We start from the raw sequence: 16429 nt of genomic DNA on the forward strand, positions 1-16429 counted from the left end.
CTCAGCAGGATGGATGGGGTGGAGTCCATCGGGTGCGCTTATGTCCCTCAGTTCTGGGACATGTCTTTTATTTTTCCTTGACAATGTCCTGGCCTCCCTGTCCTCCGTCCTGTCCCGGAAGTGCTCTTAGATACTGAGCTTCCTGGAAGAACCTCTATTTTTCTTATCTCTCCTCTTCTGTGCCTTTGGGGAAGGTTTCCTGAACTTTATTTTTTAAAATGCTCATTGCATTATTCATTTCCGCTATCAAAATTTCATTAATCAAGAACTCTTTCTCCTCTTACCCCAGAGGACCTCATGACTCAGTCTTTGTTTTCATACACATTCTTCTGTACCGACGCCCTTTTTCCTGCTTACACAGTGACTGTCTTTCCTCTCAGAAGCTTTTCTCAAGCGTCTGGAGACCACTGCTCATATTCAAGAGTGAGGCACTGAACAGCCGCCTGGGGGCTGAGCAGAAGCCAGTCCTCGGTGCGGGTACACTGGGGGCCTGGGAGACCAGGGCCCAGAGGTCTCTTGCCTTAGCCGGTCTGTCAGGAGGGAATGCTCCCTCCTCACCTGCAGACGGGCACTCAGCTGCCACAGCCCAGGTCCCCGAGGTCAGGGTCTGACCCCTCCGCTTGAAAACACCCCCAAGACCCTGGTTCCAGTCTGGAGCCTCCCTGGGCTCGGGCCAGGACGGGGCCACCCCTCTGCCTCAGGCTCCAGCTTTCTCAGGCTGTTAGTCACCCTGCTTTCCATCTCCTCCCCTTGTCTTTTCCGTTAAGCACTTTTGCCTTTAGTAAAAAGGCAAAACTGTCCTTTTAAAATGCCTTTACCATCATTTTAATGGGCCTCAAAAGAGGCTGGGGTAGGCAGCCACCACCCAGTCTCTGTGGCTCTTGGCCGGCAGGCAGGCGTCTCTGCTATAAACCCAGCTCCTGCAGAGCTCACGCTCTGTTCGCAGTGCTGCCGTATGTCTCACTACTCTCCTACGTGTTGTCGCACCCAAGTCCATAAATGATGTCGGCCTGCACGGTTCTCTTCTTGGAACACCCGCCCCAGAGGTGTGCACATCTCCTACCACAGCTCAGATGAATGGATGCCCGGCCTGGGCTTCTCACCAGGAAAGAAAGGGAGAGACGGGACTACAGGAGGGGGTGGTCCTCACGGCGAGCTTACAACCCCACCCCACCCCACCCACAGACTGGCCTCCGGGGGTGGGGGGATGCCTTTCCTAGGGTGGCCAAAGCAAAGCACCACAAACGTATGGCTTAAACCACAGAAATCTAATCTCTCTCAGTTCTGGAAAAGGGAAGCCAGATATCAAGGTGTCGAGGCCTCTCTCCTGGGTGTGAACGCGGTCGTCTTCCCCGTGTCTTCCTTCTGTGCATGTCTGTGTCCTGATCTCTTACACAAGGACACCACTCAGAGTGGATGAGGGCCCGCCCACCCTAATGACTTCATTTCATCTTAATCAGCTCTGTCAAGATGCTGTCTCCAAACACGATCACATCCTGAGGTGCTGGGCTTAGCGCTTCAGCATATGAATTTTTAGGGGGACACAACTCAACCGTAACAGGGGGGCTAGACACCCCTGATGCTTCCCCACGTTTGGTTCCGAACCGGTCAGAGCACCCTCGGACACTAAGGGACCACATCCGGTCTGACCCTCCACCAGAGCCAGGGGGATTGCCGTTCATTTGCGTGTGAGAAAAAGGGGGTCATCTGGGACTAAACCTGGGTTTTCTTCCAGCTCTTTCCCTGCACCACTGTTCACTTTTATTTGTTTTTAACTGGCTTTTTACTATTTATAAAGGCAATTATGCATATTAGCAGAGTATTTGGAAAATGAAATAAGCTTGCAAATTTTGAAAAATTAATGCAAAGGAAAGCTATTAAAAGCTACAGTCGTGTGCTGTTCACCTCCTGGCCGTTGCCCCGACGCTCCGGGTGCCAGCCTCCCTGCAGAGACACGTGGTCAGGGTCAGCGCTCCCGCCGCGTGCGGCAGCCCTCCTCCCCTCCTGGTGCTGGGTGCAGGATGGGCCCTCGTGCGGTGACAAGGAGGGACAGGCGCCTTCCTGCAGGTCGGGGTTGTGCCGAGTTACTGCGCCCCCGACTCGCCACCCCTGCCACGCGCACTGCACACGCTGGGTACAGCACGCTCCAGGCACAGGCTCCCACTCCCCAGGGCCCCTCCTTCTCCTCATAATAAACCATCCTGTCTCCTACCTAACTCAAGAAACAGAAGGACTCTCAGCAGGAAGACGCTTTAGGGACAGCTCTCACTTTAACATAGCACAATCATAATTTCTCTCTATTGTGGGTTTGCTCCTGGATCTTGTTCCGAAATCACGTTAAGGTAGCTCAAGTCCACAATAAACGCCAAATGTGCCAAACCAGAAGATCCTGAGGGCTCCGCTCCAGCCTGCAAGACCAAAGCATCTCCCAGACGGCGGCCTACCCTTGCCCCTGCCCCACCTTGACCGTGGCCCACACCATGCCAGACCCCGCCCACACCCCAGACCACCTTGACCCACCTCACACACCTGCCTGACCCTGGCCCTCGGGCCTTCCCCAGCCCTGCACCCCAACCCCCCCCTTCCCACACCTGGCCTTGCCCCTGACCCCGCCCCCAGACCCAACCCGCCCCGCCAGACCTGCTGCCTGGAGGCCTCCTTCCTCATGCACCACAGCAAGCAAGTCAGGGGGACAGAGACTTGTTCCCACAGCACACCCTCTTTGGGGGTCTCGGCCACCCCTGCACCTGCACCCCTGCACACTGGCCAGCCCCGTGGGGCACACGCACAGGTGCTCCTCCAGGCCCCTGGCCAGGCTCTCCGCTGGAAGGAGCAGCAGGAGCTGGGGGCTCGTCTCACATGTAGCCAACGTGCCACCTTCGTCCCTCACGGTCTTTCCCCCGTGACACCTGCCGGGTCACAGTCTCCCGCCGATCCACCTGTCTGTTTACTGCTGTCCCTTTCCTGGGAGTCTCCACAAAGCTGGGTGCTGAGGGGGCAGTCCGGTGCCACAAGTGCCCTCGTGGGCTGTGCCAAGGAGACCTCTCAGGCCCCTGTGGCCTCAAGAGGGAGGAGAACTCTTGGGCCCAGCAGACGGCCCCCATGAGGGGAAGCTGGAGACCGTCCAGGTCCTGTGGGCCCCTCCCTGAGGAGGCACCAGGAGCCCCGCCCATTTCTTCCTCTGTTCAGTCCTTCAACCCTGGTTCCTCCCTGCGCTAACTTGGAGCAGCCTCCAGGCCTCAGCAAGGCCAAGGCCCTGGCCTGGCTTCTCCATGGTGTCAACACCATTGTTTAACGTTTCTAGAGCCCTTGACACTTCATGGCATGTGTAGCACATGTGCAGAAGGGCCTCTTAGGCAGGGTCCTTCCACACCACGTCCCACCCAAGCAAACAGCAAACCCCCAAGGGCAGTGTGAGCCCCTGGGGCCACATCCTGTGCCTGCATTTCCTGGACACAAGGATGGGGGTGGGGAGGAGCAAAGAGCATGATGTGGGGGGCGGGAGCTCCCCCCAGGGTACAGAGTTCTGGCTCAGCACCCTTTTGTCCACCATCCAAAAACACAGGGCCAAGCACCCACCACCTGCATGACCGAGAGCCATGTGGGTGGTTTAAATAAACCCCAAATGGTGGCTCTTCCCCCTGGCCTCTGTCTCTGGGCCGACTGCAGGCAGGTGCCCTGTGCTGCCCTCTGAACCGCAGGCCACTCTGACAGCTGCTAGAAGGGTCTCAGAGGGAGGCCGAGGGCTTGCCACACGCCCTGTCTGAAGCCCTCCTTCAGGCACAGCCAGGCCCCCCTCTCTTTGGCTATCCCCACCCTTGTGTGGTCTGAGGGGCTCCTCTTTAAAAAGGTAGAGCTGGGGCTCCTGGGTGTCTGAGTCAGTTGAGCATCCCACTCTTGATTTCAGCTCAGGTCATGACCCCAGGGACGTGGGATCCAGCCCCACACTGGGCTGTGCGCTCAACGTGGAGCCTGCTTGGGATTCTCTCTCTCTCCCTCTCTGCCCCTCCCCAACTCATCCCCCCCTCCACCTCTCAAATAAATTTAAAAAAAGGTGGAGCCCCAGTCCAATCAGAATTATAATAAAGACTAGCATCGGTGCAGGGCAAAGGTTCCTCTGACCCCTTCAAGTCAGGTCACCAGAGGAGGAAGCCTGTCCTGCAGACCAAGTGTGGTCCATCCATGCCTTGTGGTCAGGCTCTTTCCACGCCGCCTGCGGCACAAACTGCCATGACCCCGACGACCTCCTTTGCACTGCAGCCACCCGCTTCGCCGGTCAGCCCAGGAAGGAGGCAGATGACCAAGTGGCCCTTTTGAGGGAGGGGCCTTTTTCTAGTGGACAAACCCCTACGACTCCAAGATTTGCCACAGGCTCTCTTCCCCTTTTCTCTAAGTAGCATAGCACCCAGCGTCTGGCCACCCAGAGGCGGGCAGTGGGCTCCATTCACAGGCCAGTCCCAGGACAGGTAGACGGACCTACCCCCTCCTCCTGGAGAAAGGACCGAGGCCACAGAAACTCCGCTCAGCTCTCATTACACAACCTTTGTTCTGTTCCCGAGCCCTGGACAAAGTACAGCAACACACTGAAACCCATGTGCTTCTGAGAATGAAAACAGCTGGCAGAGAGCAAGTTCAAGTTCACCCCACGACAGACTTTTTTAATTGACCTCATTTTAAAGTGAAAATTAAAAACTCTGGAGTCCAAATCATCTGTAGCTGGAAATGTGGTTCTGGGTTTGCAACCCACACCACAACCAGCAGGCCTTCCCACGGACGGCCTTCCAGGAGCCCACTGGGGTGAGCGGCTCCTGGCAGTTTGAGAACTTCTGTTTAAAATGAACGGTCAAAATGTGCAACTCATTTAAGCACCATGTATTTTCCTGAAAGGCGGCTAACCTGAGCCAGGTTCTTGCTGGGTACCCTGCAGCACAACAAAACATCCGCCTCGAAGAACCCACTCACTCCAGAGGCCCTGCTCCCTGGCCCCTGCTCCACACCTGAGCGGGAAGCCCCTGGCCCAGCGGCAAGCCCGGCAGCAGAAGGGCGCGGGCCAGGTGGCCTCCTCTGGACAGCTGGCCCAGGAGAGCCTACCTGACAGCCGCACAGGCCCGCCAGGCCCCGCAGATGGGAAGCCGAATGAAGGAACCACCCTTTTACGTGGAGCCAGACAGCCAGCAGGGGGAGCCCTCAGCCCTAGCGTTCTGTGCCGGCCGCACACCCAGCAGCAAGAGAGGCACCTGTGCGTGCGTGCACACTACTTTAGCTGGGGCTTCATTCACCCCTCAGCAGGAAGGACTCGGCCAAGGAGAAGCTGCCGGCACCCTGAGCCCTCCCTTCCTCCAAGCGGTTTCCCTTCCAAGCAGTGCCTCACAACCGTCTCCTTTTTCTCTGTAAAGTAACCTTCCTCTCCTTTGTTCTCCAGACTTGCCTGTGGCTTCGTCATGGCTTGCTCGTCCCGGATCGCAAAGCCTCTGCCATTCCCGCGTGAGCCCATTTTGCTGGCAAAACAACTGGCCGTCTAATTATCGGGGTCGACGCAAGCCGTGTCCAGTGTTTGCTACGCGTTCCCGATGCTCCAGGGCGCACTGACCGAGCAGGACCCAAGGCCTCCCGAAACCCTGCCCCTCGGCCACGCCCCAGCCACCCTCCCAGCAGTGTTGTCTCCTCCAGGCAGGGCCCGCTGGCATCCTGCACAGTTCAGGCTGGGGTCCCGGCCCAGCCGCACGGTGAAGTGGGCAGCCTGGGGCGAGTGAGGGCATGGGAAGCGCAGAGCGAGTGCGGCTGACACATGCACAGCCCCGGCTGTGACCTGGCTGTCTCGTCACCTCTACAGGAGGGAGAGCAGCGCGGGGCCCTGGCTTGCTCTGAGACGGGCCGGGAGGCACATTCTTCCGGCCGGTGGTCTCTCTGCACAGAGGCCACATGCGTGGGAGGCGCACGGCAGCAAAGCCCGAGACCTGGCTGGAAGCCCAGAGGGCCAGGCTCCTGGCCAGGACAGGACAGCATGGAGCAGACACTTCACGGTGTGTCCTGACCTGAAGCTGCCCTCCAAGCCTCCCAGAAAGGTGGGAAGCAAAGGAAAAGGTCAGAAGTTAAAAGAATCCGGAAGGACCTACGTGGCTGGCTGAGTCCAAGGCGGCTGGCTACTGGCTTGAGCCTTCTGCCTGTCTGTCCCTCCGTCCCAGGAGAACAAGGCCAGGGGGCTTCCTGCGGCCACAGAGCACGATTCTCTCCACACTGTGGTCACTGAAGTGACTTTAGATGTCACCAAAGCACTCTCGTGTGAACGCCAAGTCATGGTCCCTTCACCGCTTTCCTATAATGCTTTCTGCAAACAGGCGGCACCGCTGTGTGGCCCCCTCTCCAGGTGAGTCCTGTGCCCTTTATCACAGGGGTGGCCGAGGCCGAGGAGGGGGTGACAACGGAGCTGCCAGCTCCCAGGCTCCACTGCCCAAGGCAGCCTCACTGCCGGGGGTGCCAGAGCCCTGGACTCCTCCTGGCGCCCCCTACACGGTGCCCAGCCCCCTACACGGCACCCAGCCTTCCCAGGCCCTATGGGTGGCAGCCCCCGCCCGTGTTACCCATAAGACATGCGGCAGGAATGCCGAGGGGCCGTCAGAGGGTCATCAGCTGGCACCAGCCCTGGAGCCCCCGAAGCCGTAGGCCTCATGGGGGAGGCCCCTGAGGCCTGGAGTCCCTGTCTCCTCCCAGCCCTGCCCCGCCCCCCACCCCCCACCCCCCACCATCCAGCAGGTCAGCTGCGCCCTACTTTTCAGTGCAAAATGTACCTGGCGTAAGGCATCAAATGTCTCTGTACTGATCTCTTATATCGATTACAGGTGGGAACGGTGATATTCGGGGAACACTGGACTTAGGAAATGAAAATTAATTTCCTCTCCTGGGGCACCTGGGTGGCTCAGTCGGCTAAGCGTCCGCCTTCAGCTCAGGTCATGACCTCACGGTTCATGGGTTCAAGTCCCACGTCGTGCAGAGCCCACTTCAGAGCCTCTGTCCCCCCCCCCTTTCTCTGCCTCTCCTGCACCCGCACTCTCTCTCTCAAAAATAAACGTTCAGAAAAATTAACTCCACCCCCTACTTTTTTTTATGTTTTTTAACAGACGCTCTATGCCCAACGTGGGGCTTGAACTCACAACCCTGAGGTCAAGAAACTCATGCTCTACCAACTGAGCCAGCCAGGCTCCCTGGACCAGAAAATTTTAAAGCACATGTGTGATTCACACATTTCTGCTGGATCTTCGTTGGGTAAGCAGCCGGCCAGACAACAGGGGACCTGGAGGTGCCTGGCCGCCTCCGCAGAGATGGGCACCGGGCCCAAAGGCACCACTCTGCACAACAGCATCGGGATTCACCCTGCCGTCCCCAAATTCCAAATGCCAGTGGAGCTGGGGTCGCCACCCCAGACATGTTTGGGCGTCCAGCCTGGACCCTGAAAACAGGGGCCACTCAGGTCTGTTTTGTTAAAGGAGAATGCTAATTTGAAAGCCATTTCAATTCGTTTTCAACTGAATCAAATGTCCGGGCACACAGCTCAGTGATTTTTAAAAAGTTTTATTTATATGATACACACACTATGAAATCTACCCCTTTAAAGTGCACAACTCGGTGTTTTGGTATATTTAGGTAGGAGAAAACATCGCTGCTACCTAATGGCAGTACGTTTCCATCACCCCAGAAAGACCACCCATTAGCAGTCGCTCCCCATCGGCCCTCTCGGTGGCAACCACAAATCCACTTTCCGTCTCCTGGGATCTGCCTGTTTTAGACACTCAAAGAAAAGGGGTCATATGATACGCGGCCTTTTGCCTCTGGGTCCTGCAACCCAGCACGCTGCTCTCAAGGCTCATTCACGTTGTAGCACTGCTGGTACTTACTCCTTTTCACGGATGAATAATATTCCACGGTACAGCCGGACCACACTCCTCTGTGGACGGGCATCTGGGTTGTTTCCACCTTGTGGCTGCCGTGGACGTTTGTGCATGGATGCTGTACGTGGAGGTGTGCCGTCATTTCTCTGAGAGTAGAGTTGCCGGGCTGAGCGGAGCTGGTTCGCTGGCTGACAGGTGGCCGGACTGCTTCCCACCACAGCGCACGAGGGGCCCAATTTCCGCACATCCTTGCCAACGTTTGTTGGTGTCTCTTTTATTTTGTCCGTATCCGTGGGAGCGACGTTTAACTTACTGGTTTAACTTCAGGCCGTTCCTTTCTTTAAAAATTAAGACTGCCAATTTGAAATACAAGAAGGTAACTTTTCAGAGATACCGCGAGGGGTACAGGTAGAACTGCTGTTGTGCGCCTCTCTGGCCGACGCCATGGCGGGTGCTGATTCTGGGCTGGAGCGGCGCCCTTCCGCACACTCACGACCATGTGCACATTGTCAAGACCGAGCGGGGTCTAGGCCTGCATTTGCAGCTCAGGGAGGAACCGGCCCCTCCAGAGTCCTGGCTGGGGGCCCTCACGAGAGGAGGCTCTTCGGGGACCCTTTCCCATGGGGCGCAGGCTGCGGCATGGCCCGGGGGCAGGGGGCAGAAATCACTGGCCCCAGAGTTCAGCTGGGCTTTCCAGCCCCACACCTGCTCTCGTGAGGGCCTCCTAATATCCAACAACGGGGTAGAAGTCCTATGAACGATGAATGGCTACTTAAAAAAGACATTTTACAAAAACATCTAATGTCACGGGAAACAAAGTCCTCACAATGTGCCCTAGCGTTGAACCTAACCGAGAGCAGCAATGTTACGGCGTGTGCCGCAGGACAGCCGGTGGTGTCAGCCCGGGACACGGCACGGACACGAAGGACATGTGGGCCCTGGTGGGGGGCGGGGGGGGAGAGGGGGGTGCCTGCCAGTTCTCTGTACAGGAACGCCTTGGTTTGCGAGCATAATTCGTTCCGGAAACATGCTTGTGATCCAAAGCACTTGTATATCAAAGTGAATTTCCCCATAAGAGATAATGGAAACGCAGATGATTCATTCCACCACTCAAAAGTGTTCGTATGAAATATAATACAAAACAATAAAGAAAATACAAAATATAAAGGAAAATCAACAAATTAACCGGCCCTGACCTTTGAAAACCTTCGTGGCTGGTGTGAGGGAGACAAGAGAGAGGAGGGTTATTGGGTAGGACGACTTTCACCATCACTAACGGAATCACTGCTGTCTATTGGCTCCGTGGAATCTCTTTCTTTTCGTGCAACTTTAACAGGGAACCTATCCAATGACACTTGCTTTTGCCTCCGTTTGAGGATTTCACGGAAATGGGACATCGCATTGTCGTTAAACAGATTCATCGCTCGCACTGCTACAGCCTTATTCGGGTGGTGCTTTTCTACAAACTTCTGCACTGTTTCCCACATTTCACACATCTCCCTAATCTCACTTGAAGTGAGGGATTCCTCGGCCTTTTTCTCCCCTGCAGACGAGATCTCCCCCATAACCTCTTGCTGCTGCTCGCGATGCAGACCCATCAGTTCGTCGGTGGTCGGCTCCTGGCCATGCTCCTCCACCAGCTCCCGACTGTCGTCCTCACTCACCTCCAGTCCCCTGGTCTTCCCCAAGGACACCGTTTCACCGACAACTGGCGGCTGCTGTTCACGAGCAAGCCCCTCTAAGTCAGGTCCAAGGACACAATCGGGCCACAGTTTTCTCCAAGCAGAATTGAGGGTTCTCTTGGTGACCCCATCCCAGGCTTTATCAATGATCTGGAGGCAGTTCACGATGTGGAAATGATTTTTCCAAAACTCTCGGAGGGTAAGGTTTGTTCCTTTGGTCACCTCAAAGCATTGCTGAAATAGCGCTTTGGTGTAAAGCTGTTTAAAGTTTGAAATGACCTGCTGATCCATGGGCTGGAGGACTGGAGTGGTGTTGGGAGGAAGGAACTTGACCTTAATGAACTCGAATTCCTCCAGCAGGTCGTCCTCAAAGCCTGGAGGATGAGCAGGGGCATCATCCATCACCAGCAAGGCTTTGAGCGGCAGATTCTTCTCTAAAAGGTATTTCTTCACTGCAGGACCGAAGGCCTCGTTGACCCACTCGACAAACAAGATACGAGTGACCCAAGCCTTGCTGTTGGACCTCCACATGACGTTTAACTGGCTCTTCTGCACCCTGCATTTCCTGAAGGCTCGTGGGTTCTCGGAATGATACACGAGCAGGGGCTTGACTTTGAAATCCCCACTCGCGTTAGCGCAAAACAAGAGGGTGAGACGGTCTTTCACGGGCCTGTGACCGGGCACTGCACTCTCTTCTTCCGTAATGTGCGTCCTCTTTGGCATCTCTTTCCAAAAAAGCCCCGTCTCATCGCAGTTAAAAACTTGCTCCGGCAGGTAACACTCGGAAGCCATGAGCTTCTGGAACTCGGTAGCAAACACCTCGGCTGCCTTAGCATCCGAACTCGCAGCCTCTCTGTGCCTCACAACACTACGGATGCCACTCCTCCTCTTAAAGTTATCAAACCATCCCCTGCTTGCTTTGAAGCCTTCTTCGTTTTCTGTTGACGTACCTGGCAGTTTACTTACGAGGTCGGTGTACAAGGCCTTTGCCTTCTCGCAGATAAAGTTCTCGGTCACGGTGTCACCTGCCAGCCGTTTCTCATTTATCCAAACCAGAAGCAACTTCTCTACATCTTCCAGAACACGTGGCCGTTGCTTTGATATTCTCGTGACTCCTTTCGCTGCATCTAGCCCCCTTATTTCTTCTTTCTTCTTTAATATTGTGCAAATGGTTGACGTAGACTTCTTATAAAATCTTGCAATTTCGGCCACTCGCATCCCTCGTTCGTACTTCTCGACGATTTCCTTCTTGACTTCCACCGTGATCATCTCCTTCTTCCTGCCTTTCTTTTCAACCTTTCTCTGCATGGGGGCCATTGCAAACGTTCACACAGATGCTGATTACAGCACAGTATTAACAAACTCTTGTCATAGACTGTATTTAATGGAACCGGCAATAAGGCAGCAGAGGAAAGGGTCTCTATCTGCAGGCAGCCTGACCTAGAATGAAGCAGAGCATTCCTAAGCTTACTCTTGTCTGGAAAAGCAAAGGACTGTCCATTGGTGCTTTGAAGTGACAAAAATACACCAGTGCCAGCTGAGGGCACCTTGTAACATTCTGAAAAATCACGGATATCTGCCAAACACCACAGCCTGAGACCAAACATCCAAGCATGGAAGACGATCACCCACAATCCCACAGAGAGAGAGAGAGAGAGACAGAGGGAGGGAGAGAGAAGAACCATTGGCTCAGTTGTGATCACGTGACGTTCGGCGTTCTGTGCTACCTGTATTGCAAGACATGGTTCGTTTATCAAGTTAAAATTTATTAGAAATGTTTGCTCATCTTGTGGAACACTCGCAGAACAAGTTACAATCCAAGGTTTTACTGTATTTTCTATTTTAACTTTTTTGTACTTGCTAAATAGTCTACCATGAACACACTCCACTTTATATTCACAAAGAAAAGAAAACCACAAATGGTATCTTAAAAGTTCAAATAAACTATAAAGGAATCTTAGCTGCAGAAAGGAGACGGGGCCACCGTTCACTCCTCCATGAGCCCCCCGACAGGCCGCAGGGGCGGTGGTCACTTCCCACTGGACACCAGGTCCTCTCCCCACGGCCCTCGCTCTGCTGGACGGCTTTAAGCCCTCACCACCGGTTATCTGCTGCTGGCAAACAGACGGCCCCAAACTCAGTGGCTCAGAACAGAAAAAACATCCTGCCCTGGTCGCCAGGGGTCAGGCACTTGAAGCAGCCTGGCCCAGTGGCCCTGTGTGAGGGTCCCTGGCGGTCACAGTTGGAACAAGGCAGGGGCTGCACTGTCTCAAGGCCCAGCTGGGGCCGGGGGCTCACGCAGGCTGGGAGCACACACCCGTGCGTGGCAGGAAGCTGCCAGCCCGGTGCCCGCGTGGCGGGAACTTTGCAGCCTGCTGCGTCCCTGCTGCTCACCACCTGCTCCGATTTTCTGTTTCTTCTCAGGTGTGTTTGCATAAGGCATCGATTTCTTGAGGTTTTCCCATTTACGACCGTGGTGCCAGTGTGGACGCAGAACATCTGCGCTTCTCATTAAGCTTGAGTGTTGTCTCACTTCACTGGTTTGCCTCTACCTCGTCAGGAGTTTATTTCATTGTTTGTTTTTCAAGAACTGGTGTTTGGTCTTTCTGATTTTATTGTTTTAATTGAGACACTGACTTTATTTTTTTTTTTTAATTTACTTTATTTTTAAGTAATCTCTACACCCAACACATGGCTCCAACTCACGACCCTGAGATGCAGCGTCGCACGCTCGGGCCAGCCGGGCGCCCCGTCTTACCAATTTTATACTTTCTGATTTAATTAATTAGTTAATTAATTAAGCTTTTCTCTTAATTAACTCCCTCTTCTTCCTTTTGGTTTCTTCCCTTTGCTTTTTACTTTTTTGGGCATGATTTCCTTCCTTTTGACTAAATACGGGCTACTTGGATTTGCCTTTTCCTCCGAACGGCTCACAGATATTCTGCTTCCTTCTGACCTCCAGAGCTGCTGTGCTGGCCTGGCTCCCTCCTCCGCAAACGGCCGTCACCGCTCTCTGGGACCTCCTCAGACCGGCCCCTCATCCTTGGACTTCAGATCCAGCCCTGCATGTCTCAAGGTGTCATCCACTAGCTCATTCACCTACTTCCTGCACCATAAGCTCTTTCCTTCCTCACAGGCTGTTCTATCAGAGTCACGGGGCGTAACGTGACGGTGTCAGTCGGCCCGAGGGCTCTGAGCCTTGCCCCTTTCTCGCTTCCCCCGCAGACAGCGGGCCATGCCTTGCGGTGGCCATGGCACAGGGTCCCCCACAGCCGCGAGGCGGTCTCATGTGTGGCCTGGCCCAGACACCCACCGTGAAGGGCCGCGTGCAGAAACTGGCTCAGAGACCGCTGGCGGCTCGTTCTGCGTTTGAAACCACAAGGCGAGAAACCGGCACTGGCTTCGGCCTGAGAGTAGAGGGGGGCGTGAGGGCGCGTCGGTGCTGCCGGCCCAGGACTCCCATCGCCCAGAGGATGAGGGTCTGCCCAGCATGGAGTCCTGCAGGAGCGCTGACACGTTCCCCGTTCTACAGTCTCAACCGTGCACCTTAAAGGAGAGGAGTCTTGAGGCGCTTCCTGCGGGCACGGCTTCCCTGTCACACAGGCGGTCTCGGCCACCAAGAAGAGCACCCCGCAGCGGCCTGAGCTCTGCCTTCCTCGTCCCTCTGGTTTTCCTTCAACGTTTCCTGGGCGGTGGAGGGCGAGGTCCTCCGCGGAACTGGCGGCTTTGAGAGACGCGGTGCCCTGCGGCGGGTGCCTCCTCGCTGACCCCAGGAAGGGCCGGGTCTCAGGAAGCTGATCTCTAACACCACGCATTTCAATCACACCAAGACTATTTTTATTTCCTGAGGGAAAAATCTTATTTTTATTTCATTTTGTCTTGGAAAGTGCCCAGTTTTTAAAGGAAAAAAACAAACAAACCCGACTTCTTTGTATTGGGCTAAAACCAATTCCTGCCCGTTTCTTGGACATTCGTGCTCCAGAATTAACCACAGAGAAGCACTGCCCTCCTCTGCAAATAAGTTCCAGCACCATGCCGACCTCTATCTGAGTCATGCGCTTACCTGAAGAAATGCTTCCCTTTTCTGGACTCTTCTACTGAGGCAGGAACTGTGTGATCCACACAACCTTAGCGGGTCTGCCCGTAAAGCTGACAGGGAGGCAGCTGGTGGCGGCAGGAGCCTGGGCGGCCTCCCCTCCGATGCCACAGCCACTGCACGTCTGGGGAGGGTGCCAGGGCCCCCTGCAGAGGCCAGCTTCAGACCGGTCCTCAGGCCGCGGCCGCTCCAAACGCTGAAGCACCTACTTGGAACAGATTTTAGCAGATGTAAGTTTTCGAAACAACATGTCAGCAGCTGAATTTCAGAGCTGGAAGAATCTTAGGCTCAGTAATCACTCCAACTTTCAGGGCATCTGTAAAACAGAAAAACCTGTGATTGAATCCTTCTTTAAAAATGGTTTTAAATTAAGAATTTATTTTGAGATACACACGCAGTTCTGAGAGAAAGAGACATCTCATATACCCTTTATCCAGTTCTCAAGACGTTACCACAGTCAAAGTCATAATGAGGGACTGACACCGACTCAGTCAAGATATAGAACGTTCCACCCCACAGGACCCCCCAGGGTTGCCCCTTTATAGCCACCCCCACGCCATTAATCTGTCAGCGGCCCCAAGCAACCACTAATCTCTCCGCTTATATCATTTGTCACCTCTAGAAACGTATACACATGGAATCAAAGTATGCGATCTCTGCCCACTCAGCATGCCCCTGAGCCTCCTTCCCCGCAAGCTGTGTGTGCCCACGGCCCATCCCTCGTCCACGTGTGGGTGCGAGTCTGCCTAACCGTTCGCCCACTGGAGGACAGCTAGGTTGTTTCCAGTTTGGGGCTTCATGAACAGAGCTGCGGTGAATGTTAGGGTATGGTGACAGGCACAGGGATGGGACTTTTTTCATCTTTTTATTATGGAAATAGAGAAGTCGATAAAAGAGAGATGCGATAAAAGAGAGATGCGGCAAGTGCCCAAAGGCAATTCAAACAGTGGGACCACTGGGGAGCGAGGGCACAGAAAGGCCAGGCCAGAGCCCAGGGGAGGCAGGAGGGGCAGCCGGGGGGCTTGGGGGACGGGGGGGGGGGGGGGGGGGGGGTCATGTCCCTGAGGCCAGGCAATGAGTGGGGAGGATGAGCCATGCCCAGGGAGGAGGTTACTAGTGACCCTGACAGGTCTGCAGGAAGGCCACCCAGAGCCGGTGTGGGAGCAGCACGGTGGGAAAGGGAACCAGTGCTGCCGCCCACCTCCAGGCCAGCAGGACGGGGAGCCTCAGCCCCCACTGGGGAGGAAGCAGGTCCTCGGGGGCACAGGTGCCCTTCCAAGCACATCACAGGCGATGTCTGTGAGTCGTCACAGCGCTCTGCCAGGCCAGGACTCAGCGCTCCCGTTCCTCAGGTAAAGAAGTCTATAGGGTCAGAGAGCTGGACCAGGATCACCCAGGGAGGAGACTCAGCCATAACCGAGCAGAGTGGCTCCCAGGTCACAGGACCCACAGGCCCGACGGGGGAGAGAGGATGGCCAACATGGAAGGCAAGTCAGGTCCCTGAGTTACAGCTGAGTTCTGAGTTCTGACAGCCATCCAGGACCCGAGCCTCCCCTGGACCGTGGGGGCCAGGGTGTTCTCTTATGTGCATGAAAGGACAGAGCCTGTCTACGGGAGCATTTCTGGGGTTGGGTGTTGTGATGGCTCATTTTGTGTCACCCTGGCAAAGCCGTGGTGTCCACATGTTTGGTCAAACACAGTCACAGGTTGCTGTGAAAGCATTTCTTACATGAAATTAACATGTACAACAGTAGACTTGTCCTAAAGCAGATGACCCTCCCTAACGTGGGTGGGCCTCATCCAGTCAGGGGAAGGCCTTAAGAGAACAGAGTGAACTCTGCCCCCAGACTCAAGTTGAACCCTGAGTTCTTCCCTGGCTCTCCCGCAGATTTTGGATTTTCCAGCCCCCACAGCTGCTTAAAGTCAATCCATCTCTCTGTACACCTGTTGGTTGTTTCTCTAACACAGGTGTGAAGGATGTGACAGCAGGTAAGACCTGTATGGGAGTGGCGGTAAGGACGTGTGCCCCCGAGAGGCTGGGGCCCCTGCAGGGAGAGGCTCCTGGCCCCGGAGGGCCTCCACTTTCTAGTGAATGAGGTTGTGCAGGGCACAGGGCAGGGGCTCCGCCTGCCACAGGGGTGGGTTGGGCTGGGTTAGTCCTGCCCTCTGAGCCTCCATCTGGGCCAGGGACAGGGAGCACAGGACCGACGGGCCCCAGAAGAGCCACTGGCACGTCACCACGACCTGGTTTTCCCCGAATAAGACTCGGGGCCTCCCCCCGAGTTTCCCCCTGAAGTTGAGCGAGGGTGAGCGCGGGCCGCCGCCGTGGGAGACCCCAGACCACCGTGGCCCGCCCCCGGCCCCAGGACCGGCCCCCGCGGCTCTCCCCTCCCAGCGGAGCCGGAACGACGACGCCTTCGCTCCTCGCAGACTCGGTCCGCGGGATGGAGGGGCAGGGGCCGCAGTGGAGGGCCCACCCCCACCCCCTTCAGGGCCGGCCAGGCCGCCGGCTCGGCCACAGCCCCGCTCGGCCCTGCCCTGCCTCCCCGAGCCCCTGCAGACCCCGAGACCGCCCCACCTCGGCCCGCGCCCCGGCGGTCTCTCACCTGAGCCCGCGGGGTCCGCCCGGAACCCTGGCCCGGCCGCGGCGGTAGCGGCAGGCCCGGACGGCTTTCCCCGGCGCACCGAGACCCACACTGCCGGAGGCGCCGCGGGCTGGGGAGAGCGAACTCGGGGAGCTCCGGACGGAAGTCCGGAGGGGCGCG

The 16429-nt window shown here is 56.0% G+C and overlaps 1 protein-coding gene across 5 annotated transcripts in view; it reads right to left on the minus strand.

Moving 5' to 3' along the window:
• Positions 1–16413, minus strand: part of EXD3 (exonuclease 3'-5' domain containing 3) — a 79899-nt gene extending 63486 nt beyond the window's left edge. For 3 of the 5 annotated variants that reach the window (XM_086684610.1, XM_086684614.1, XM_086684613.1), the window contains exons 1-2: positions 16271–16413; positions 13632–13980 (exon numbers count right to left, since the gene is read on the minus strand). The gene's annotated coding sequence lies outside the window, so the exon portion shown is untranslated. The remainder of the gene's footprint in view (positions 1–13631; positions 13981–16270) is intronic. The other 2 variants (XM_086684611.1, XM_086684612.1) reach the window with 2 other exon arrangements.
• Between the last annotated feature and the right edge of the window lie 16 nt (positions 16414–16429).

The sequence above is a fragment of the Puma concolor genome, chromosome D4 (assembly GCF_028749965.1).
Source record: "Puma concolor isolate L17-30 chromosome D4, mPumCon1.1.hap2, whole genome shotgun sequence".
Taxonomy (NCBI): domain Eukaryota; kingdom Metazoa; phylum Chordata; class Mammalia; order Carnivora; family Felidae; genus Puma; species Puma concolor.